We start from the raw sequence: 27586 nt of genomic DNA on the forward strand, positions 1-27586 counted from the left end.
GTCTTACTCTGGCTCCCTGACTTTTAAACTACTCCACTATTCTGGCTCTGATAGGCAAATATCCCCTATACTTCTGCCACTTTAGACCTGCATTCCAGTCTACCCTCACAATGCAACCAGCTCAGTTCTGAATGTCTATGCAAGAAAAGTTCCTGTCACTTGCAAAGGAAAGAAACCTGATCTAATTTATAAACATCAACATAATCTGTCATTGTTTCTGTAAATCTTCTGTTTTGTGCCTAAGAATGATGATTTTTTTTCTTGTGCTTTCTAATTTTCTATTTATTTCCACCATCAGCACTATCTTTTGAGATTCTTTTGGGGATTTACTTGTCATAAAAAATATAGTTGTGATACTTCATAAGTCCTTATGTTCATAAGAACAAGTAGAGATAATGCATCTCCTGAAAACTAGAAATGCTCTTAAAAGGGGGGCGGTGCAAAACATAGTCTCAAGTTTGGGGAAAAGGACCTGTAGACCACATCCTGAGACTCAGGGCACTAGATTTGGTGGTGTTGTATAGCAAGTATACAAATGGGCTTTGAAACCAAGCAACGTGGGTTTGAGTCTACCACTCGCCAGCCCTGTGACCATCTTGAGTTTCAGTTTTCTCATCATTAAGTGGACATTTTAATAGCCTATCACTTATAGGGCTGTCATAATAAATGAGCTAATGCATGTCATATAATCTCAAAAGTTCTTGATGCATATTTAGAATGATAAAATGTCAGATAGTTCTGTTTTATCATTATTAGAAATGGCAGGGCCTGGGAGATGAAATGGAAGCTGACATTACTGAAGCCATTAGAAAATAAGTAAAGGGTGAATTTATGAAATTGTTGCTGGAAATATTTGTCTATCATTTTTGACAAATTGCTGGAGGGATCGTAAGAACTATAGTATACTGATTCTAACTTTAGTACCAGAAAAAGCTAGTACACTGTAATAAAATTCAGGGAAAAATTATATATATATATATATATATATATATATATATATATAGAGAGAGAGAGAGAGAGAGAGAGAGAGACATAAATATACCTACAGATCTGAAATCACTCCAGGAAATAGGAACATAGTTCTGTAAGGATAAGGTTTCCCTGACTCCAGCTGTTACCAACAATTAACCAAATATTTAATTCTACATGAAGATATAAGACATCTATAAACTACAGAGGCAAACATAGTTTTCAGCAGGACGTATGCACAGGAAATACAAATCTGAGCCCACAAGTCACACCTACAGAAATATAGCTTTATTCTTCTGAAATTCAACTCATTTTCTATCTCAAAGTCCCATATAGAAACTAAATTGCAAGCATCTCAAACCCCATCCCAGTCCCACCTCTACCCAAGACCAGAGAGGGGCAAGTGAAGAAGGATCACTAATGGTGGCCCCTGTAGACATGTTGGAGACAAAAGGAAAACAGTGACATTGGTGTTATCATTACTGAAAATTTTGATATTTTCTCATAGTGCACTTTTATATTCATTTTCATATTTCAAATAGACCATTAAAAATGTTATTTATCTTGCTTACTGAGGGTTTATTTGGGTTTTTTTTATTTTGGTACCACATTAAATTTTGCACCTAATACTTAAGGTTTTGTGTCTCAGTCACCTTACCCTAATCTCAACCCTTCTCCTCCTCTTTTCCCTGGGATCAAGTCTAAGTTCCAGTGGCTTACAGTTGTTGTGCCAAGATAGAATGAAGAGAGTAGGCTTGGTTTTCATCTACTGACACTAGCTTACTTTGAGATACATGGTACTTATCTGACCCAAGGTCACTGAAGCACACATATTGGCTGACACATTATCATTAGATCTGAACTTCAAGGCCCTTCATACTCTGACCTTGTTTAATCATAGTCATGATCATTTGAAAGAGTTAAGAAAACATGTGTGCTCTCCCATACCACCCTGGGGCTTCAGGTCAGTTATTCAGGTTATCTGAGATGTCTTACAAATTTTGTCCTGCTCTTGAATGCATGGTAAATTATTCTGCTCTTCCCTATTGCACACAAAAAAACAGGCAGAGGCATGTCTTCCTGGACACATCACATAGCAAATTTTATACTTCATGTGAAATTTGTAAGAAGATAATGTGTCCTGAGCAGTTTGTCTACTTTCCAGACTCCACATAGGAAGGGAGGCACAGACTGAGTAGAGTTCTGATAAATGTTTAATAATCAGCTCCCCAGGGAAGAGGGTGGGGGACTGGTTTGTAGAATTTGCCCATTTCCATGGAGAAAAATTCTCACCATGGCGATTTCAAGTTACCAATGTAATTCCAATAAGCTCACAAAACTACTAAAAATTCAATAATTGGCTTTCACAAGCTAGAATCAAGCAGGTCCAACACCTAGTGGTTTAATTCCCCTTGATTATCAGAGCCCCAAAACCTATCTGGGGTTACTGTCATCCCTCTAGGGTTGCAATTAAGGAAAGAAAGAAATCAAGTGTCAGCCTCTTACTTTCAGTGACATCATCACATACAGTTTCTCATTTACCTTTTTATCTTCTTCCTTCAGGGGATCAGAGAATCAGGAGATAGAAAAACAATCCTTTATCTCATCTTCCAAATCTTTTAAGAATTAGAAACCAATTAGCCAAGAACTCAAGTCTTCTATAATCTGATTTATCTGTGCTGTCCATTCCTAAAATCAACGATGGCAGAATGACTAACTGTTCAAATGGAGGAAATTGAGGTAAGAATGTCTAAAGAAAAATAGTATCAGTTATAGCTCAACACAAGTTATTTCAGCACTGTTATCATCATAATGATCATCAGAAGATAAATGAGTCAATAAACTCTTATGTGACAAGTTTATTTGTTCAAAATAGATTTTTGATGTTCTAGTTCAATAAATAAGTAAAATTTAAGATTATTGAATATATCTATGATGAACATAGATGCAAAGATTTTTAATTAAATACTGGGAAATCACATATAAAAATGTAGTAAAAAGATAGTGCACCATGATCAAATGGGGTTCATCCCAGGGATGCAAGGTTGGTTCAACATATGGAAATCGATAAACATAATTCATCACATCAATAGATTTAAAGACAAGAATCACATGCAGAAAAAGCATTTGACAAAATACAGCATCCATTCATGCTCAAAACACAAGAAAAACTAGGGATCATTGGAGGTGGATTTGGGCAGAGAACGTGGATTTCCCCAGAACGTGATTGTAGACGGCTGGTGTGAGTTCGGGAATAAAGAGTTGCTGTTTGAATCTACAAGCTGTGTGGTGGCTCGTGATTGTGTGCCCAGCCAGACTGCGGCATTTGTGCCCAGCCAGACTGCGGCATTTGGTGGCCCGTACGAGTGTGGTGCTGATAACGCCAAGGTCGCGGGTTTGTTCCCCGTACGGGCCACCAAATGCCGCAGTCTGGCTGGGCACACAATCACGAGCCACCACACAGCTTGTAGATTCAAACAGCAACTCTTTATTCCCGAACTCACACCAGCCGTCTACAAACACTTTCTGGGGAAATCCACATTCTCTGCCCAAATCCACCACTACTGGGCTTCTGTCTCCCCCCAAAATACTGTCTGAATCCCATGAGAACTCAAGGGGAACTCAGGCAGCAGGATACGCCCTATTCCTAGCAGGAATAATCTTAAACCTGGAACGCCCTAAACCCAATTATCCTAAACCGGGAACACCCTAATCCCGGATCTGCCCTGGTCCTTGAGCAAGGTCACCTAACTGCAATGTCACTGCAAAATGTCCTATTTCCACGAGTCCTTCCACTAAGCAACATGGGGTACGCTGGCAAGGAAATTGTCATACCTACTTGGCTAATGGCTCCCAGCAGATCATAGAAACATACCTCAACATTGTAAAAGCTATATATGCTAAACCCAAGACCAACATCCTTCTAAGTGGAGAAAAAAAATGAAAGCATTGCCTCTAAAAACTGGAACAAGATGGGGATGCCCTCTTTTACCATTTCTATTCAACATAGTCCTGGAAACTCAGCCAGTGCAATTAGACAGACAAAAGAAATTAAAGGGATATGAATGGAAAAGAACAACTCAAACTATGACTATTTGCCAATGTCATGATTCTATATTTAGAAGACCCATAAAATGCCACTAGAAAACTTCTAGATCTTATAAATGAATTTAGCAAATTAGCAGGAAATAAAATTAATACCCATAAATCAAATGCATTTCTATACATCAGTGATGAATCAACTGAAAGAAATTAAAAAAGCTATCCCATTCACAATAATCGCAAAAAAATTAAATATTGCAGAATGATTCTAACAAAAGAGGTGAAAGATCTCTATGATAAAAACTACAGAACTCCAAAGAAAAAAATTGAAGAAGACCTTAGAAGATGGAAAGCTCTCCCATGTTCTTGAATAAGCAGAATAAATATTGTAAAAATGGCCATACTACCAAAAGCACTATACAGATTTAATGCAATTCTTATTAAGGTTCTGATAATGTTCTTCATAGAAATAGATAAAGCAATCATGAAATTCATTTGGAAAAAATAAGAGCTCCAGAATAGCCAAAGCAATCCTTAGTGAGAAAAGTGAAGCAGGAGGCATCACAATACCAGGCTTTAAAATATACTATAGAGATATACTAACAAAAATGGCATGGTTTTGGCACCAAAAGAGACATGAAGACCAATAGAACAGAATCAAAGACACAGAGAAAAACCTACATAAATACAATTATCTCACACTAGACAGGTGCCATAAACATACATTGGAGAAATGATAGCCTCCTCAACAAACAGTGCTGGGAGAACTGGAAATCCATATGTAGCAAAATGAAGTTAGACCCCTATCTCTCACTCTACACAAAACTCAACTCAAAGTGGATCGACAACCTAGGCATTAGACCAGAGACCTTCTGCCTTCTAGAAGAAAAAGTAGGCCTAACTTTCCATCATCTCAATTAGGAACCAAATTCCTCAAGACTCCTAAAGTGCAAGAAGTGAATTCAAGAATCAAAAAAATGGTATGTATCAAACTAAAAAGCTTCTACACAGAAAAGGAAACAATCAAGAACTTGAGGAGCTGGAGTTGTAGCTCAGTGGCAGAGCACTTGCCTTGTACATGTGAGGCATTGGGTTCGATTCCCAGCACCACATATAAATAAGCAAATAAAATAAAGGTCCATCAACAACTAAAAAAATATATTTTAAAAAAGAGAGCCTACAGAATGGAAGAAAATCTTTGCCACCTGCACCCCCGGTAAAGCATTAATCTCCAGGATATATAAAGAACTCAAACACTTAACACCAAAAAAAAAAAAAAAAAAAAAAACACAATCATTAAATGGGTAAAAGAACTGAACAGACACTACACAGAAGAAAAAATACAGTCAAATATATATGAAATATATATGAAAAAAGTTCAACATTACTAGCAATTGGAGAAATGCAAATTAAAACTCTATGAGATTCCATCTCACTCTAGTCAGAAGGGCAATTATCAAGAATACAAGTAATAATACATGTTGGCAAGGATGTGGGAAAAAACGTACACTCATACATCATTGGTGGGACTGCAAATTGGTACAAACACTCTGGAAAGCAGTATGGAGATTCCTCAGAAAACTTGGAATGGAACCACAATTTGACCCAGTTATCCCATTCCTCAGTATATACCCAAAGCTCTTAAAATCAGCATAATACAGTGACAGAGCCACATCAATGTTTATAGCAGCTCAATTCACAATAACTAAGCTATGGAACCAAACTAGGTGTCCTTCAAAAGATGAATAAATAAAGAAAAAGTTCTCTATAGGTTTAATGCAATGCCAATCAAAATCCCAACGGCATTTCTTGTAGAAATAGAGAAAGCAATCATGAAATTCATATGGAAAAATAAAAGACCCAGAATAGCAAAAACAATGCTAAGCAGGAAGTGTGAATCAGGCGGTATAGCGATACCAGACTTCAAACTATACTACAGAGCAATAGTAACAAAAACAGCATGGTACTGGTACCAAAACAGGCGGGTGGACCAATGGTACAGAATAGAAGACACAGAAACCAATCCACAAAACTACAACTACCTTATATTTGATAAAGGGGCTAAAAGCATGCAATGGAGGAAGGATAGCATCTTCAACAAATGGTGCTGGGAAAACTGGAAATCCATATGCAACAAAATGAAACTGAATCCCTTTCTCTCGCCATGCACAAAAGTTAATTCAAAATGGATCAAGGAGCTTGATATCAAATCAGAGACACGCCGTCTGATAGAAGAAAAAGTTGGCTACGATCTACATACTGTGGGGTTGGGCTCCAAATTCCTCAATAGGACACCCATAGCACAAAAGTTAATAACTAGAATCAACAAATGGGACTTACTCAAACTAAAAAGTTTTTTCTCAGCAAAAGAAACAATAAGAGAGGTAAATAGGGAGCCTACACCCTGGGAACAAATCTTTACTCCTCACACTTCAGATAGTGCCCTAATATCCAGAGTATACAAAGAACTCAAAAAATTAGACAATAAGATAACAAATAACCCAATCAACAAATGGGCCAAGGACCTGAACAGACACTTCTCAGAGGAGGACATACAATCAATCAACAAGTACATGAAAAAATGCTCACCATCTCTAGCCGTCAGAAAAATGCAAATCAAAACCACCCTAAGATACCATCTCACTCCAGTAAGATTGGCAGCCATTATGAAGTCAAACAACAACAAGTGCTGGCGAGGATGTGGGGAAAAGGGTACACTTGTACATTGCTGGTGGGACTGCAAATTGGTGCAGCCAATTTGGAAAGCAGTATGGAGATTCCTTAGAAAGCTGGGAATGGAACCACCATTTGACCCAGCTATTCCCCTTCTCGGTCTATTCCCTAAAGACCTAAAAAGAGCATGCTACAGGGACATTGCTACATCGATGTTCATAGCAGCACAATTCACAATAGCAAGACTGTGGAACCAACCTAGATGCCCTTCAATAGACGAATGGATAAAAAAAAATGTGGCATTTATACACAATGGGGTATTACTCAGCATTAAAAAATGACAAAATCATAGAATTTGCAGGGAAATGGATGGCATTAGAGCAGATTATGCTAAGTGAAGCTAGCCAATCCCTAAAAAACAAATGCCAAATGTCTTCTTTGATATAAGAGAGTAACTAAGAACAGAGTAGGGACGAAGAGCAGGAGAAGAAGATTAACATTAAACAGGGATGAGAGGTGGGAGGGAAAGGGAGAGAGAAGGGAAATTGCATGGAAATGGAAGGAGACCCTCAGGGTTATACAAAATTACATACAAGAGGAAGTGAGGGGAAAGGGAAAAATAATACAAGGGGGAGAAATGAATGACAGTAGAGGGGATAGAGAGAGAAGAGGGGAGGGGAGGGGAGGGGAGGGGGATAGTAGAGGATAGGAAAGGCAGCAGAACACAACAGACACTAGTATGGCAATATGTAAATCAATGGATGTGTAACTGATGTGATTCTGCAATCTGTATACGGGGTAAAAATGGGAGTTCATAACCCACTTGAATCAAAGTGTGAAATATGATATATCAAGAACTATGTAATGTTTTGAACAACCAACAATAAAAATTAAAAAAAAAGAAAATGTGGTATATACACACAACAAAATATTACTCAGCCATTAAAAAAAGAATGAAATGATGTCATTTGCCAATAAGTGGATCAAACTGGAGACTATCATGCTAAGTGAAATAATCCAATCCCATGAAACCAAAGGTCAAATATTCTCTCTGATATGCAGACACTAACACACAATAAGTGGGGTGAGGAAGAATAGAAGTTCATTGGATTAGGCAAAAGCTAATGAAGAAAAGGGGGAAAGGAATAGGAAAGACAGAGTGAAAGAGGTGTAACTTTCCTAAGTTCATATATGAATACACAACCAATGTAATTCCATATCATGTACAACCACAAGAATGAGAAGTTATAATCCATGTATGTATAATATGTCAAAATATACTTTACTGTCAGGTATATCTAAAAAGAATGAATAAAAAGAGAACCAAAAGAAAAATGCTGTCAGTATTTAAAGCATAGAAAGGAACTTTGAGAATATACTCAAATAGCAGATTGTTTAATCTATAAAACAAGGTATATATTTACAAATTTTTTATTTGTTGAACTATATCCACTAGAGGGCAGCAACACGTGAATTATATTTACTCAATATAGAAATTGGGAGTGAACTTTATCTCTACTTGCTGACAAATAGGATACCATTATAGTACTAGATGGCAACATTACTTTGAGTTTATTCGGGGGGGTGGGGGGACTTGAAGAATTTATTTCTTAAGACTAAAAAGTTATCACTGTACTGCTTACTTACAGAGAAGTTCAATATTATGGAGAAATATGATTATAAGGCTGTACATTTTAAAGCCATTTTTACTTTAAATCCTCAGTACTAACTTTTATATTAGCTGAATCTCCAGTTACTCATTGACCCGTTTAACATATGTTCTTTGAACACATCTCATGTTCAAATCATTGACCTAGTAATTAATGCTCTGAGATACAACAAAAAAGACTGCCCACCTGTGTCATTATTATCAGGATTCTCCAGAGAAATAGAAAGAAAAGTATAATATTAAAATATGTGTGGTGTGGGGTGTGAGTGTGTGTGTGTGCATATAAAGAGATTTGTTGTGAGAAATTGGCTCATACAGGGATGAGAGCTGACCTAAAGTGATGACCATAAGGCTGGGAATCCACACAGGAAAAAATGCTGCAGTCTTAATGCAGAATTTCTTTTTCTCTCAGAAACCCCAGGTTTCGGGGGAGAGGGTTTGTTTTGCTTTTTCCTCTTAAATCCTTTGACTGATTGAATGAGGCCCACCTACAGTATCAAAGTCAATGTTCTTTACTTAAAGTTAACTGATGATTGCAAATATTCACCACATCTACAAAATACGTGCACAGCAACATCTGTTTGAGTGTTTGATTAGATGCTGGGTGCCACAGCCCAATCAAGCCCAACACATATAATTAAACATCATTGCCCATGTCCGTTACCTTTTCATCATTATGACCAAAACATCCAGCAAGAACAACTTAGAAGAGGAAAAGTTTATATTGGCCTATGTTTTCAGTCCATGGTGGGCAGACTCCATTGCTTGGGATCCAAGGGGAGGGCGCACATCATGAGGGAAGGGCACAGAAGGGAAGTTGCTCCACTCATGATGAGCAAGAAGCCTGGTGCAGGGGGTCATGTTACAGGGAAGATCTACCCTTCCAGGACACAACTCCAGTGACCCACCTCCTCCAGCCATGCCCCACTTGCCTACAGTTATCACCAAGCCGGTCCATTCAAACTAGAATGGACTGACTAGGTGACAGCTCCCATAATCTAGTCATTTCACCTCTGAATATTCTTGCATTAACACAAGAGCTTTTGAGGGAGACGTCATGCTCAAACCATAACACCTTCTCCAAAACATTTCCCTACCTAGGTGCCATGTCCCAGAAATGCCAACCTTGGAACACCACACTTTGAGTCATGAATTGCTCTTTCTAGATGTCTTCTTAAAATTCATACTCCCTTGTAGGTTAATATACCTACTTAGACACTAATGTACGCGTGCCAGGTTATCACATATTTTTCTCCAGACAAAAGAATCTGAGGCATTCTGAAAGCTTGGAGTAGCGGGAGGTTATAAGATGCAGAAAGAAAGGACAGCCAATACCCTAATTTTGCATATAATTTTCCCTCTTCAAAAAAATACAATATTCTCTGTTGGCTATGTTGAATGTCATTGTAATTGTTTTTAGAAACTCTCTCTACCTGGTAACCCAGCAACTAAACAACTGCTTCGTGATACTTCAATCTCTAACTCTTGTTCTGTGTTATTCAAAGTTTTGGTTCAAAATGTTTTGCTTATTGTACTTTGATAAATTCCCAAAAAGAATATGTAACGTGATTCTCATGATGAAGAAAGGTGAGAAAAACTCAAAATGAAAACCATCCTTTTTTTTTTCAAAATGAAAACCATTTTTGAAGCCTGTATTCTTCAAAAACTATCAGTTTCATAAAAGACGAAAATTAAAGGCAAAGGCAAAGATTATGGGAGATAATTAAAATCAGTACATGTGGGCTGGGGATGTGGCTCAAGCAGTAGTGCGCTCGCCTGGCATGCGTGGGTGCTGGGTTCGATCCTCAGCACCACATAAAAATAAAATAAAGATGTTGTGTCCACTGAAAACTAAAAAATAAATATTAAAAAAATTCTCTCTCTCTCTCTCTCTTTAAAAAAAAAAAAATCAGTACATGTTCCTAGGCTGGATGTTGTTCTAATGAGAGAAAAGAAATGCTATAGATAACATGGAGTCAATTCACACACAGAAATACAGACAGTGGATTGGGTGGAGATGAGGGGCAACAGTACTATATTGAGGTTGTAAAGGACAGTATCCTTATTTTTAGGAAGTAATAAGATACAGGAAAAAATCAAATGTGCACATGTAAAGAAAGAACAATAGATGAAGCAAATATAATAAAACATAAGTGAACCTAGAACAAGAGCATACAGGTTTCTTTGTTCTGTTTTCACAACTTTTCTTATCTTTACCAAAAATGTCTATGCTCCATTGTAAGACATCCATTCCTATGTTTTAAATTGATAGTAATATTACTTTAGAATATCAATATAAGTGTGGTATTGAATGTGAGAAGTGTTCAAATGATATATGTTAAATGGATCAATGAATAATCAACTAGTGATTCAGCCAATATAAAGTTAGCATTCTTTGTCAATCATATTACATCGTAGTCTGATACAAGTGCAGTGGGAGGAAGCAGAGAGCCTGATGCATCCCCACATCTCAGAGGGTGGTACAGGGTCCCTCCCACCAAAGGCTCCACTCTCCTTTTGTCCTTCAGAGTCTTTTCCAATTAGCCAGAAAATAAAAGAGATCTGTACACAAGAGATCTTCTTTGATTTAGTCTGAAAACGGTCCCATCATTCCTGCTCAGCAGCCATTTCCCAGGACACCCCCAGGGCTCTACTTACCTGCAAGGGAGCCTGGAAAGTGTGCTCAAGAAATAGATGAACCTAAAATCTTTGTCATAGTAAGTATGTTATTTAACAAGGATTTGGAAATGTTTAGCTGAAAAACAGAAGGAATAAGTCTTCCTCCAGAGAAAAGTGAGTTCAGGAAATGATACCCATAAGTCCTGACACCAGAAACCCCTGTCCCCACCACACACACACACACACACACACACACACACACACACTTTTTCTTTCGTCTTGGAAAACAAATAGTCAAGATGGTAGAGTGGAATTGAGATTGGAGGAAATTTAATATCAGAAATTGAATTTTAAGAAAGCTGTTATGGGGGCTGGGGATATAACTCAGTTGGTAGAGTGCTTGCCTCACATGCACAAAGCCCTGAGTTCAATACCCAGCACCACAAAGAAAAGAATAAAAAACAGTTATAGAAATTATCCTATTTGCTGGCATCATGGCATGAGTTGTAGAAATATGGGTGCATCAACACCTGCAAAAGCTAGGCTGAAGCTCAATGATGATGCACAAACCCAGGAATGGGTTTACCAGTGCTATACTGAAATATCTGATATTTCATCCATCAAGGTACTTCAAAAATTATGTCTCTGTGATGAAAGTTCTTTCCTTGAAATCATATTAATTTCTCTTAGTTTATTTTATTGCCTCACTAGTTAATGTGAACCATTTTAGACTGTGCAATTCTTTCATAAGTGTTTTCATGGAATTTGAATAGCAATTATTTGCATTTTGTATTCCTTACATTTAGCTCAAAATGAGACCCATAGAAAATGATGAATAAATATTTACTACTTTATTTGCTTCCACATCTGGAGTTGGGCAGGAGGGGTATCACTTTAGAATTCATGAATTTTAGAAGGGAATAACAAGTGTCTACATTCTTCTCTAGCATTTTCTCACAATCAAGAATTAATCACACTTAGTAAGAAATTAAGCATAATTATTTAAATAAAATGCTAAAGGCACTCTTTTATCACATTAGTTTTTCCCCTCAAATCCTCTTAGGAACATTTTGGTGATCCCTAAAAAAAATATGGATATGTCTTGCACTGCTATACCGAAACGAGTGTGGTAAGGCAGAATTCTATCTAAATAAAGGACCAGTTTCCAGAATTTTTTCCTCTGGATCCAGATGCTGAATGCTGTTTTTAGATAATGTCTTCCCTATTCAGGCACCTACAATGACAAGTGAAGCACTCTTTAACTCAGAAACTTCGTGATGCCCCAGGATGGTGGTGCATGCCTGTAATCCCAGCTACTCAAGAGACTGAGGCAAGAAGTTTGCAAATTCTAGCAACTCAATGAGACTCTTTCTCAAAATAAAAATGGACTGGGGATTTAACTCAGTAATAAAGAGCCCCTAGATTTGATCTCCTGTTCTCCAGCCCCCCACCCCAAAAAAGAACTTTATGACAACAAAGAGATTAATTTAGACAGAATGGATTTGCACTGCAAAGTAAACATTATAATCTAGTTCACTAATAATAATTATATACTGAAAATGAAGAGGAAAAGCATAAAGGGAAGTTTTAATATAAACTTCCAACATTTTTCTCAGTAAATCTTTGGTGAAAATCCCTAGACACAGAAGATTAAGAGAATCATTGATATTTGTGTTCAATCTGGGTCTGATTTCTCTCTCTACCTTTATCCAATTTCTCTATCCCTTTGGTTAAAAGCCACACACTTTATGTTTTATAAGCATGTATTGGAGGTCATTTCCTCCTAGCAGAGGTGTTATGCTTACTATCTGTTCACAATCTTGTTCAATGTTCCATTTAATATCCACTCTTCTCAGACTGCTATTTGGCTAAAGCAGTTATCTTCACTGTTCTCCAATGTATCTGCAAGATACCATCTGCCCTTTTTCTCTGTTCTAGGACACCTGTGTCCCACGAGGAGTTTTTACTTTGTGTTCACTTCATGTTAATGTGATGGAGAGAATTTATTTTTCTCATATTTGAAATTTTAAAAAAAACTACCTAATGAAAGCAGAGCTGAAAAGACATACCATCCTGGACAGTAACAGGTATATTGTACCTAGATCTGGAATAGTATTGACTTTTGACCTAGAAATTGCAGCTCAGGAATCTAACTCTTTCATGCTCAGAGGAGTAATATTAGCCTAAGATTTGTTTTTCAATATTTCTAGCACAGCAAAGTATCAGGGGAAATTATTTTCTAAAAGTGTATAAAAGTTATATTGATGAAAATTTCAGATATTTCAGAGAAGAATTTCCTTTCATATTTGGCAATCTGATGTTTCTGCTTCTCAGATATCTCAGCTGAAACATCTCAGGTGGCAAGGAACATTTCATACCTTCATAAATTATGTTCACATTTAAAAGAACCTAACTGTTGGTCTCAATAAATGTAAGAGTTGACGACAGTTGTCTTTCATGTGAGGATACGATCAGACTCAGAAGTGAACACAATGATATACACTAAGGATAAATGTAGTTCTCTGCTCACTTCTAGTTTATGGTTTGGCACAATTTCTGACTTTAATCCATTGATTTAGTTACAACACAAATCAATGAGTTCAATTTAACACAAATTAGTCATAGCTTCACTCTGTTTAGAAGCAAACACATTTAAACTTATATCTTGATGAGTCTTCCTACACGCTCATGTCAAGGAACACAGGTGAAACCAGACAAGATATTCATCACTAGAATTCTAAAAACAAATTCAAACACATCCCTGACTTGGGTCAAGAATTCGAATTGCTACAGGAAAAATGATGTGTCTTAATTGGTTTACAAATCTTACAAGCAGCAGTGATAAATAGAGCCTTTCTTATGTGAGTTAATATCATGAATTTTCAGGTGATATATATATACATAGGCTTTCAACTGTGGCAAATGAGCTTAAACTATCATTTAAATAATATCTTTTGTTATGAAAATCAAACTATATTATTGTGGTAATTGCAATTCGTCATTTAAACATAGCAATTCACCTCATTTGACACCACCTAATCAAGATCCATACTGTATTTGCCACTGCCTTTATTTCCATCCATATCAAAACTGACACATGCAGTAATGCATGCACTCAAAGATTCAACAAATGTGTGGTCAATTTTTTACCTCAGAGTAACTGGCTCTGTGTTTCATGAATCACTTTAATCAAGGAACACTGTTTCTAAAAGTCTATTTTAAGTTTGTAACATAACCATGTGAGTATGAAATGAATACCAAAGACATGATCTATTGTATTAGCCAGAGTTAACTAGAGAAACAGAACCAACAGGACAGAGATCTCTTTTTCTCTCAGCTCTCTTTTCTCTCTCTCTCTCTCTCTCTCTCTCTCTCTCTCTCTCTCTCTCTCTCTCTTTCTCTCTCTCTCTCACACACACACACACACACACACATATCTCATGACTCATATAATTATCGGGTATATGTGCTAAGATCTGTAATCAGCAAGCTAGAAACCCAGGAGAACAGATAGTGTGATTTCAGTCCAAGTCCAAAAGCCTGAGAAACAAGAATGTAAGTTCCAGATGGAAGATCAACAGGCTCAATATCCAGAAAGAGCCTAGAGTTCATCTCAAGTCTGTTATGGTTTGAATGTTTGATCCAAAACTTATTTTTAAATGTAGCTGCCATTGTAACAGTATTAAGAAGTGTGGGTGATGAGGTGTTTGGGTTATGAGGCCTCCACTCATTAATGTTGCTACCAGGGGAGTGGGTTTGTTTATCCTGGGAGAGGATAGACCCCCCTCTTTCTCTCCACCCCACCCCCACTTTTTTCCTTCTCCATGTTGCCTTCTACCTTGTGATGCTTCCTACCATGTACAGATGCAGCAAAAAGGTCCTCACCACAGTCTGGCACCTTGACATTGGACTATTCAGACTGGAGAGTGATAATAAATAAATTTCTGATCATTATAAATGATTCTTTGATACTAAATTATAGCAACACAAAAGGAACTAAGAGAATCAAAAGGCAGGAAAATACAGATGCTCAGTTCAAAGTAGCCATGAAGGAGGAGCTCCTTCTTTTTCTATCTTTTTCTTTGATTTGGGTCTTCAGTGCATCAGGAAGGGCCAAAGGGAGATCTGTTATACTCAGTTTACTGATTCAAATATGAATCTCATCCAGAAACATCCTCACAGAAACGTCCAGAGTAAAGTTTGAACAAATGTCTGGGCAGCCATGGCACAAATTGACACAAAAGTTGAACCATCACATCCATATATACAAAAAGCCTCTCATTTAGAAAAGAAATAAGATATACATAATAAGTAGTAGTAATTTATGACAAAATAACACTCAATTAGGTGATAAATTGAAAGATAATACCTATAATTCCTATACTACTTCAGAAACAGTATAATTCAAGAAGTTATAATTAACTAATTGTATAATAAATGCTTTATTTGGGTATTAATGATTAAGTCCAAAGAAATAAATAGTAAATAAGGGTTGATTCCTCAACACCAGAAAGAAGCAAAAGATAAAATGCTTAAAATGACTTAAAAATGAAAAAAAAAAATAAGCACAGAGATGAGTACGGATTGCTTCAGCATTTTTCCTGTCTGGATCTCAATACCATTTCATACTTCTATATGAAAAACTATTGCAGTGGAAAGAAAATGTTTTGTGATGCCATGTGTTCCCAAAATACCTGCTGGTCCTAAGCATTTCAGCAAATAATTCAGCCTGCTGGGAGTTCTTAGTCATAATTTTTTTATATTCACAGCTTTTCAAACATTTTTAGAGATTTTCAAGAGAAGGGGAAAAGTAAATGATGCTGAGCCAAATGATCTCTGAGAATAACTATATTGTTCACTACTTTAGTTATCTACCCACTACCCACCAGATTCTATTCTTTAACAGCAGTGCTTTAATGAAAGAAGTACAAAGACTAATATCACATTTATTTATTTCCCCAAGGATTAGGCAATTACAAGTAAGAAATCCCATTCTACAACCTTGACAGTATTTTTTTTTACTGACAGCTAACAATAGAAATCATTACACAAAAGATTGACAATATCTCTCTAAGCTTTCTTCAATTCATCAATTCAAAAAAGCCTGAGTCTTCAAAGTATGCAAAGCTGAAACCCAGTTTATGCTCTCTTCAGTAATTCTAGATTAATTCTTTGTTTTGACATAACCATCATTTTCTAGCACAGCTGAATAGCCCATCAGAGGCTAACTGAATGCCCACTTTTCACCAACCAGAATTGCAAAATTGGCCTTTTTAAATTTAACCTTTGTTAAAATTTAACCTTTGTTAAATCTCCCAGCTACCTTACAACAATGATTTTCTGACTGGTCATTCCCTTTTCTGGGTTCAGACAGATTGAAGCTATTTTCTTTCTTGAAATTTTCCTGTCATCTAGAACAGCCTTTCTCAACCAGCATTCTTAGAGACTAATCTTAAGGTCACAGGTAACCTATCATGTATAATGAACTGCTTTCTTATGCAGTTAGAATGATAGCAGTTAAAGAACATCTGTGGCAGAAATGGGAAAATAATCACACATTCATTTCATTTTTTATAAGGTATTCCTCTTAAACCAAATTGAGAAACATGCTACAGTAAGGAGTTAAGACAGGTAAGTATTTAAGATATAGGTGCTTGTCTGTCAACTATACTAAGTGGCTTTCCTTCTAAAATTTATTTTTAAAAATACTTTATTGCAATATCCAGAACTTAAACAAAAATTATCAGATATACAAAGAGATAGGCAAAGAACCAAAATTTTGAAAAAAAAAGGAAAAATACAGAGAAAATAATAAGATGAGAAAAAAGCAATTATATCAAAATGTAGTTATAAAAATGCTTTTTATTTGAAATAAGGTAAATATATATATTTGTTTTGTTTCTTGTGGTGCTGGGTATTGAACCAGGGCCTCAGTGATACTAAGCAAGAGTTTTACCACTGAGCTACATCCCCAGCCCCTCTATTTGTTTCTAATGCAATAGATACAAATCCAGAGGCAAGTGTAATAATAAATTCAATATCAAAATGAGATGAGAATTCATAATATTTTGAGATATCTGTAATGCAATATAAAAATACCTATAATTCTAAAAGTGGCAAACTAAAAGATAATGCAAACATTCTTCAAGTTTAGATTATATCTATTACTGAATGATAAATTTCAAATAGAGGTTAGTGGGTAATAAGCATACCTCACTCGTTGATCTATGTCATCTTGTAGGACCTTTTTTCAGTGAATCCTCTTCCTCTGGCCAACGGATGAACCATAGGAGTAATGAAGAATTGCAAAAGAAGTGCTAGTGGGCAGCCTTCAAGTGATGTACATCATTCCCACCCACATTCTCTGGCCAGAACTTTTAGACACATGGTCCCACCTAACTGCAAAGAAGCTAAAAAATGTAGTTTAGCTCTGAACACAGAGAAAAAAGAAACACAGAGAAACATTTTTTCTGCAGAGACTGATCAAAAACGGTACAATTATGAGCAACTGGGTCAGTATGACATAATTTCATAGATTGACTACAGCAAACATCTGTGGATAGTCAGAAAAGCAATAAGTTCAGCAAAAAAGAAAAATCCAAATCAATATTCAGGTGCTGATGATTGATCTTCCCCTTACTGACTGTGAACATAAACATTAAAGTAGGAACTCAAAGAAGAATATACTAATATTCAGCTTTTGACTAACAAAATAATATACTCGTCAGTTCACAGCGAGGAACTCATTTGGTAAAACAGGCTATTTTAATAAAGAAAAGTAACCTCTAAACTTCATTCTCATATTAGGAGCCAAACCTGAACAACTCAACTTGGATCAGAGAGTTTTACTAAAAGTTCTAGAGTAGAGAGAGTAAGGATTTGATGCAGAGGGATTCATCTCATTCAGTAAAAAGGAAAGAACAATTTGGAAAGGATTTCACTAGAATAAGAATATAGCCTGAGTCTTTAAGAAGGAACATGGTTCCCAAAATTCAAAGTCAAATAATGAAAAAAAGCAGACCCCCTTAGAGACTGTTTTTATTTGAGAGAGAGCACAAGAGAGCCCAGTTATTCCTCACTCCTCCACTCAAACTAGAGTATTATAAACAAGCAGATGCTAGTAAACATACCTACTCTCCATGAATAATATTTGGCATAAAAAAGAACTTGGAGTTCCCATTGTTCTGGATAAGGCGTTTGGGGTACTTGATGCTGAAATATTTAAAGAATTTGATACCAAGAGAGTGAGATTTTAGAATACAGTACCCTGGAAAGGCCACATAAGTGGAAGAGACTACACTTCAAGAGAAAGTCCCAGTGGGAAGCCCAAGTAGGTAGGATGACCTATACTATAGATACTAACCTAAGAAAATCGGGGACTGAACAGGCTAACCAATCCCGAACAGAAAGTTGAGAAGGCAGCCCAACACCAGAAGATTGCTCCATACAGTATTAAGCAATTCAGTCTTCTCTCAAGACAAACATGCCATCTTAGGAGAAAGGAGGGAAAGGGGAGCCTTTAGGAGAAGAGGGGGAAAAGTCTTGAACTTTGCACTAACACCACCACTCTAAAGACAATTAATCACAATGAGAGGCTGGGGTTGTGACTCAACGGTAGAGCGCTCACCTAGCACATGAGAGGCCCTGAGTTCAATCCTCAGAACCACATAAATAAATAAATAAGTAAACTAAGGTATTGTGTCCAACTAACTAAAAAATAAATATTTTTAAAAAATTAATCACAATGATTAAATCAATCGTAAAGGAAGTTTCATTAAACTTCTAATAGGTCAATTAAGTGTTTCTACCATTCATGCTGCTCTGAGTAACAGACATGGGTACACAGAGCTAGATAAGATCAATTACAGCAAATCAAAGGAGTAGCATATTTTGTGAAGATCATTATCACAGTGGAAACCTTAGCCTCAAAATACAGATATGAATAACACATAGTTCATATCATCCTTCAACTCATACTCTATACGGGAAAAACACTCCATAAGAACACAACACAATAAATAGAAAAATAGAAATACGTGTAAACACAAAAGAAGAACAAACAAAAGACTGATCAGATATATCTAAAAGCTAGAAGGAAGTTAAGGAAAATATTCTTGGAAAAGGAAACCATGTTGGATTTCAAAGAATGAATAAGAGTTCATTATGCATTGGCAGGAGTTCCCAGCAGGTAAATATAACAATAACCCAAAGTCACAGAAGAGTGGAATAATTAAGAGTATTCAGTTTAGTCTTATAATAAACCTAATTTTCAGACAAAATTCTGTTCTCTGGTGACTAATTTTGTAGCTAAGAGGATAGAAACTATTTTCATTTTTAAAATGTTACAATTCTATTTTTAAAAAGAAAATATTTAATAATGTATTCAATGTAATGGGAAAACTATGGTATTATTTAGTCACTAAAAGTTAAAAATGACATTCCAAAGATAAATTTGTGAGATTATTGCTCTTGTCCTCAATCCAGAAAACAGACTCTAGATGGTTACAAATACTTATTCTAAATGAAATGATTTATTCTCTTTAAACATAAAGTCTTTAATGATTCCCACCTGTAAAGATTTTTGAGGAGGTGCTTGATGTCACTAATTAACTGTTTTATTTTGAAGTGTCTTCACTACTAAAAATGTTTGTTTGGGCTGGGTATGTGGCTCAAGTGGTTGCGCGGTTGCCTGGCATGTGTGCGGACCAGGTTCGATCCTCAGCACCACATACAAAGATGTTGTGTCCGCCGAAAACTAAAAATAAATATTAAAAAAAATTCCCTCTCTCTCTCTCTCTTTAAAAAAAAATGTTTGTTCATGTTAGTTTACATCATTTGGAGTGTAATATGCATTTTCTAAAGTCATCATTTTACACATTCTTTATAATTCTTGCTCCAAAGTTATTATGCACTATTCTCTTTAGTAATAGTGTTTTTTTTAAATGGCTGTTTCCTCTTATCTCAACAATATTTATATTGGTTGTTTTATTCATTTGGAATTCAAAGATTAGGCTGAAGAAAAAAATTTTGATTTCATAGAAAAAGAAACATTTTAAACCATGTTAATATTTTGTCTTGTAAAATACATGGTTTGACCTGAGGGACTCTAGGAAGACCCATCTGCCTAAATATATTTCATCTACTTGCCAGGACACCAAAGGTGATCTATTAGAGATTCATAGCTTTCAGTTTCAAAGATGTGTTGGCCATCATTAATCCTATACCAAAGCACCAGTATCCCTTTTAATGTAAACATTAAAAGACATTATCAAAGAATAACTTTTCTGCAACATTTCCAAACAGGTGTTTAGTACATGATTAAGGTGTTTATTGCTCATATAAGGTCAAGGAATATTAACATGATTTTTCTATCTTAAACTGTCACAATGTATATTAGCATATGAAAGACCAAAGAATCCAACAATGTTTGAAAAAGAATTTTCAACTGAACAAATCCAGAATTCATATGACTACTGTGGCTCTTATGCCTATTAGAGAATTATATACATTAACAGCTATTTGGGAGTAAGATAGCAAAAAAAAAATTAAACAACAACAAAAAAGAGAGTCCACTGGATTAAGGTTAGAATGAAGCACTTAAATGACTAAGAAAGTGCTTTGCTATTAGTAAAGATGGACTCTTCCAAAAAAGAGAAAAACTGAATGTATTCAACTCTTTTCCTTGGGCATGTCTTAGAAATTCAGACTTCCAGGGAAATTTTGCCCAGACACCTTTTATTTCATCAGAGGAGGGTCTTCACATAATTCCTTGAGATGTATGTCACTATTATATAAAGACAGCACAGAGAACAGTCATATGAAATCCTGCAGCTGCTATTTGGAGGAAGTCAAGAACGGTGCCCATTATTCAGTGCCCCTGTATAAAGGACTGCATTAAAAACACTTTGCAGAACTTGGTGCTAAAAACAAAGTTTTGCCTTCCCTAAGGACCCGTGAGGCTTTCTATTTTGTCAAAAGAAGCAGTAAGTATTCCTACTTCCTTGGATTAACAGAAAACTCAAGGCTAAAGGCAGAGCAAATGTAACCACCAGGTAGGTCGTAATGGCCTGGACATTTTTTCTTGATTCCATATACTTGTTAATGTCTCCTCTGGACATGACTCTGACTTTCTCATTCCCCATTAGTTTGTTGTATGTGCTTTTTATAAGCTTCTGCAAATCCACTTGGAATTGTGAGAGGGGATAGGTGAGGAGATAGAAATATAAATAAAAACAAACTGAAATTCCTGGAAGCTGCAGCATCTGTACAGAACTCAACACCTCCTTACATGGGGTCTGGAATATTGTTGCAGCCTAATAATTCTTAGTATATCTAAAGGAAGCATGTCTGGGTAATATTTACCCCTTCAGGATCTCTAGGGGAGATACATTTCTTGCTGCAGTGTATGTCAAGAATGTTGAGCACTGATTAAGGCTGCCAGCTCCCACCACTGCTTGAATTGAAGGGATTATATTGTGGATAGGCTGAGAAATAACATTCAGGGATATAGAAATAACCCTCATAGAACCCAAGGGTAGTATATCCAAGGGATACTCCTTTAGAGATTACAGGGACAAGAGAGAGTTGACCTCTTCTGCTAACCTGCTGATCTACTAACAAGGGAGAGTTAAGATGAGGCATGACTACGGGCATGTGTCGAATCGCACACAAACATACACACAGCCAATGTATTTGAGTGAGGGGAAAAAAATTAGGAAGCAAAACCCTGTGTGACTGAGAAGAAACTGTAGGAAAAGTGTCTGTTTCAAAGGGTTCAAAAAACATGTAAATATATAGTCACTTGGTCATCAGAGAAATCGTAGTCAGATATGGCTCTGAAAAACCATTGCCAGCTGTATTGCCCAACTGTAAGCTGAGCCATAGGTATTTCAGCTGGGTAACTTTAGATGAAAAGTCCTTCCTTCACTCCTGAGAGACTAGTCAGCAGTTAGAGTAGCAGAGTGGGGAAGCTGTAACAGGATTGTTGATTCTGGCTATAGTTTCCCAAATGCGCAACTATCCCCTGGTCTGCAGGGCTCCTAATGTGTGGTACATTGTGGGCTCTAGCTGCTGCTGTGTAATTTTCTCAATGAAAAGTACGTCCATTCATTTCAACAGCCACAGATTATTTTCCATGTCCAACCACTGGGGTTGGGGTTGTACAAAGCCAAATGAAGCACAGTCGCTGCCAGGGAGGGGGGTGGGTAGTTAAGGGCCCAAAAGTTCAATTTTTATCCTGTAAATAGACTTTTAATTTCCTTCAAACTCTTTGCCTTGTTGAAGTGGAGAGAGAAATATAAAAAAGTGGATTGTCTTCTTAATAAGTGATTGCCCTTGCTTTCACAACTTCTTGGGGTTTTTCTTGAATGCTCTCTGAAACCTGAATTGAACAACCTTCACCGTGTCTTTCTTGATAACCAGTTACATACAACTTCCAATAATTCTGTGTTGTTGGAATTAGCCTGAGCCCAGGGGGTGGGACAGGGGTGGTGGGGATGGAAGGTAGCTACACTCCTAAATAGGATTTTCTCTAAAGATCTTATGGTTCTCTTGGGAAGTGTCTCCTACCCTCTCCTTTCCCACTAATGTCATCCCTATGTCTCTCCTCCCCTGTAGAACTAAATATCTTTTAAAAATAAATCTGCTTTTACCTTTTTTATCTTTCCTTGACTCTTCTGCTTACTCCCTTCATCTCTCCTAAAAAGGCCATCTCAGTAATCACTAGGTGTCCTCGGCTACCATTTGGATCTGGGGTTCTCCCAAAGGTTCATGTGTTTAAAAGGCTTGGTGCTCAGATTGGTGCCATTAGGAGGTGAGGCCTAGAGGGAGGAAGTTAGGTCACTGGGAGGTGCCCTGGAAAGAGATATTGAGGCCTTGGCACTACCTATCTCTCTTTTTGCTTTCCAGTTGCCATGAGATGAACAAGTTCCTCTGGCACATGCTCCCACCATGATGTTCTATACTACCAGAGGCCCAAAGGTTCCTGAAGCCTCTGAAACCATCCCAAAATAAACCTTTCTTCCCATTAAGTTGGTTATCTTAGGTATTTTGTCTCAGCAATGAAAATTTGACTAATACAGTCTCCTGTAAAGAAATCTAAAGAACAATTTTTAATTACTTTGTTTGAATACTCAATAATATTCAACACATTTGGTCAATTCCTTCTCTTAAAGACCTCTTGTTCCCAGATAACTATTAAACAAGATTTTTTTTCCTTGTTCTCTGGCCATTACTTCTAATTCTCCTCTCTTGGTACCATTTCCATCTTTGCCTGACAATATACATTGGGTTTTTTCAGAAAAGTACCCCAAACCTTCTTCTAACCTCACTGTCCATTCTTACACAGAGCTAGGATTTGTTAGCAAAGATCACTTCACCCCATGGCTTCCACAAGCACCTCTTTGCCAATAACCTCATCTTTGTATTTCCAGCCTAGAGCTTCCTTTTTCAGACAAATTCAGGTGTCCACAGCCTATGCACCGTCTTTATTTGTATGTTTTATAAGCACCTCATTATTTAATATATTCAAAACCAAACTTGAGACCTGCTTTTCTAGCAGCGTTCACTATCTCATTAAATTGCTCAAGTCAGAAACCCTGGCACCTTTGTCTCTGTTATCTCCACTGCCCACCTACTAGAGGCTAAGGATTCTATCTTATAAGTACATCTCAGATCACGTCTGCTTCTCTTCTCTGCAAAGAAACCACCATCAGCCAAGTATTCAAATGAACCCTAATCTAGAAGAGTACATTATTCTCTTAATGATCTTCCTCAATTGCTGGCTGCCTTCTACAAACCCATTTTCAACACAAGAGCAAGAGTGAGCATTCAAATCTTCTGGGAAGCAGCTTATTTTATGACTGTAAAAATCAGCCTTATTTTAAAGCCTCCATATGTTTGTATCAGTAGAAAACTGAATCTTGCAAAAATCAAGGTATAATATGTGATTTGGGGTAAATAATCAATTCAATTTTCTTTTTAAGATTCTCCAAACTGTGTCTTCCACTGAAGGATGATCTATAATCCAGTGATGATTACAAATTCTACATCCACAAAAGGGTGGTGTAGGCAGTCAATTTTCATAACCATCCTTCATCCACATTGAGCTCTGTTGTGATTTCCCTCATCCTGAGTGACCTGTACAAATGATGTCCTCCATCTTTCCCATAGCCTCTGATAGTCAACTCACTGATAATAGTGATGATAACAACTGGATTTTATTCTAAATCTGTACATACATCAATTCATTAAATCCTTAACCATTTGGGCCTACCTTCCTCAGCATGCACTTTTGTACATTGTTTTCTCCCTCTTAGGAAACTCAAGGCCTGTAATATTTCTCGCACACCACACTGCATGGGTGTGCTGAACGTTCTCAGTCTGCCCTTAAACCCATTCAATCCAACATCTCCCTGAGTAACCTCTCCTCTGTCACTCTAGTGCCACCCTATGCATGAGGTTTCTCTTGAACAACAGCAGTAACCCCACTTTACTCCCAAGAATGCAAGGTATGGACTCAGTTGCACCCAATGGGTCAGACATTCCTATAATTCCCCCAACTCTGTACCCATAGAGATCTAGATCTTAAGAATGGTTTCCCACTCCTTGGAAACCCACACCAGCTGCTTTCTCTCTTACTTCCTTGTCACAATTCTGAAGTTCCACTCACCTGCCAAGAATACAGTCATCCTTCAGCACCCACAGAGAATTGGTTCCAGGATCCCCTGCAAATAGCAAAACCAGCAGATGCTCAAGTCCCTTTTATAAAATGGTACAGTACCTGCATACAACCTATGAAGTATCCTCCTGCATACTTCAAATCACCTCTAAATTACTTAAAATACCTAAACAATGTAAATAGTCATTATGGTATATTGTTTTGGTAATAATGACAAGAAAAAAAAAGTTTGTACATATCCAGTACAGATGCAATTTCTTTTTTTAAATATTTTCAATCCATGCATGGTTGACTCCTTGGATTCAGAATTCACACATACAAAGGGCCAACTGTATTTAATTTTTTTAAAAAAGAGAAACATTTAAAAATCTCCTCTCTGAATGTCAGAAGAAAACTGGATTTGAATTTATTCTCACCCCATTGTGCTATTTAGGGGCAAGAAAAAAAATCCTACTTTGGGGATATTCATGAACACTTTTCTGGCTCAAGAGCTAGGCTTTTCATAGAAAACTTGAGCTTTTAAGATCTTATCACTGCTATGAGTTTCAGATAACTCTTGTCTTCTTTTCTAGGGTGAATTGTGTTATACCCTTAGATAATGAAAGCCACCACCTGAAATGATGAAGATTGGAATATTGAGGGGAAAATTATGGTAAAGAAAAAAAGATCCTCAGTTGTATTGCTCTCCAAATTTTAATCTGCAAGTACTGCCAAAATAATTAAGCATTCATCCCGATACAAACATCCCCTCTTGAAACTCTACTCATCTTTTAAATAAGTGTTTTATTTATGTATAACTCATTTAAAAAGAGCACACAAATCAGAATGTACAGTTTGATGAATTTTCACCAAGTATACACATGCCTTGTTACAGCCACAGACAGAAAGTAGGACATGACCAGTATCTCATCTATGCCCAAAGAAAACTATCACCCTAACTCTCATTACTACCCATTAACATTGCTAGTTTTTGAACTTTAGATAAATGGAATCATATCATGTGATTCTTTGGATCAGTCTTCTTTAGCTCAAAATAATATATGTGAGATTCACCCCACAGTGTTGCACATGGCAATAGCTTATTTGTTCTCATTACTTTGTGAGTCTACATTATATAAAATTTATCTATTAATTCTACTGCTGATGGAAATTTTGGTTGTTTCAAATACATGGTGAGCATGAACAAAGATGCTATGAACACTCATACATTCCTTTTGGTGCAAACATGTATGTATTTTATTAGTTTTATGCCTAAGTACCCTACTTGATAGGGTTATGTTTGCCAATAAAGTAGATATTGCCAAACAGGGCATGGTAGTATATGCCTATATTCCTAGTGACTCAGGAAGTTGAGACAGGAGGCTACAAGATCAAGGCCAGCCTCAGCAACTTAGCAAGCCCCTATCTCAAAATTTGAAAAAAGACAGGGGATATAGTGGAGTAGTAAAACATCCCTGGATTCAATCCTCAGCACCAAAAAAATAAATAAGTAAATAAAAGTGGATATTGCCAAAAAATAATTTTTAAGTGGTTGTACCAACCACTTAATTAGTAGGTTGTACCTACTAATAAAAATAGGAATTTCTCATAGCTCCGTATCCTCACCAACACTTAATATGCTAAGACTTTTTAATTATAGGTGTCCCCATAAGTATCTATTGGTATCTCATTGTATTCCAAATTGCATTTTACAGTAAATAAGGTACCTTTACAAGTGCATTTTTTCCATTTGAATGTGAAGTATTTGCTAAAGTCATTTGTCGTTATTCATTAGTATTCTGTCATCTTTTATATTTCTAGTAGCACTTTATCAGAAATATATATTGCAATTATCTCCTTTCCTATACTCTCTGAGTTGTTATTTCTAGTTCTTAACAAAGTTTTTTGAGGTTTGAAATTCTTAATGTTTAAGAAGTTCAGATTATCAATCTTTCTCTTAATAGACAGTGTTTTTTATAGTTTCTTAAAGAATTTTATCTGCCATGATGCCATTAAGTATTCTCATGTGTTGTCTTTTCATATACACATATACCTTTTACACTTAGATATAATCTACCTAGAGTTGATTGATGAATATCATCTACAGTGATATTTAAGATTCATTTTTTTTACACATGGCTAAATCGTTTACCTAGAATATTTTCTCTATGATTTGAATGTTGCCCTCTCCAAAACTCAGGTTGAAATTTAATTTCTACTGTGACAATAGTAAGAGTGGGACCTTCAGAAAATGATTAGGGCATGAGGCAGAGCTATTATGAATGGATTAAGGTCCTTATCATAAGAGTATGTTGGTTATGTTGAGAGGGAGCTTATTATAAAGGTAAGTCTGACCCTCTTTGGTTTCTTCTCCTCCTCCTCCTCCTCCTCCTCCTCCTCTTCTTCTTCTTTCCCCCCCCCCCTCTCTCTCTCTCTCTCTCTTTATCCTCCCTCATCAATTGATGCCTTTCACCATCGTACAAGGGTATCAAGAAGGCCATCAACAAATGCAACCACTCAATCTTGTACTTCCCAGACTTTAGAATCAGGAACCAATTAACTATCTTCTCTTTATAAATTATCCAGTATGTGGTATTCTACTATAGCATCAGAAAATAGGCTAAGACACATATTTTGCAGAGACTGTATTATAGTGTGGCACTTTTGTCATGTCACATGACCTTATATGTATGAGGCTATTGCTGAGTTATATTGTCCCACTGGTCTATGTATATATTTATGTCACTACCACATTGCCTTATTATAACCTTGTCATTATCTCTATTTGGAGACTAATATGCTCTTAGGAGATGTAGTTCAGTGCTAAATTGGCAAAGGGTGGACTGGTTGTGGTTAATTCTATGTGTCAACTCAACTGGGCCAAGGAATGCCCAGATTTCTTGCTATTAGACATTATTTCTAGATGTGTCTATGAGGAGATTTCTAAAAGAGATTAA

At 36.6% G+C, this 27586-nt stretch overlaps 1 protein-coding gene across 2 annotated transcripts in view; it reads right to left on the minus strand.

The window, feature by feature from the left end:
* Chodl (chondrolectin) overlaps positions 1 to 24671 on the minus strand; it is a 362706-nt gene extending 338035 nt beyond the window's left edge. Inside the window, exon 1 of one of the 2 annotated variants that reach the window (XM_058574540.1) lies at positions 24642 to 24671. The gene's annotated coding sequence lies outside the window, so the exon portion shown is untranslated. Of the gene's footprint in view, positions 1 to 17184; positions 17328 to 24641 lie in introns of those variants that run through there. The other variant, XM_058574539.1, reaches the window with a different exon arrangement.
* Positions 24672 to 27586: the final 2915 nt, after the last annotated feature.

This window comes from Marmota monax, unplaced genomic scaffold, assembly GCF_021218885.2.
Source record: "Marmota monax isolate L192 unplaced genomic scaffold, Marmota_monax_Labrador192_F-V1.1 WCK01_AAM20220418_F8-fsc00016, whole genome shotgun sequence".
NCBI classification, from domain to species: domain Eukaryota; kingdom Metazoa; phylum Chordata; class Mammalia; order Rodentia; family Sciuridae; genus Marmota; species Marmota monax.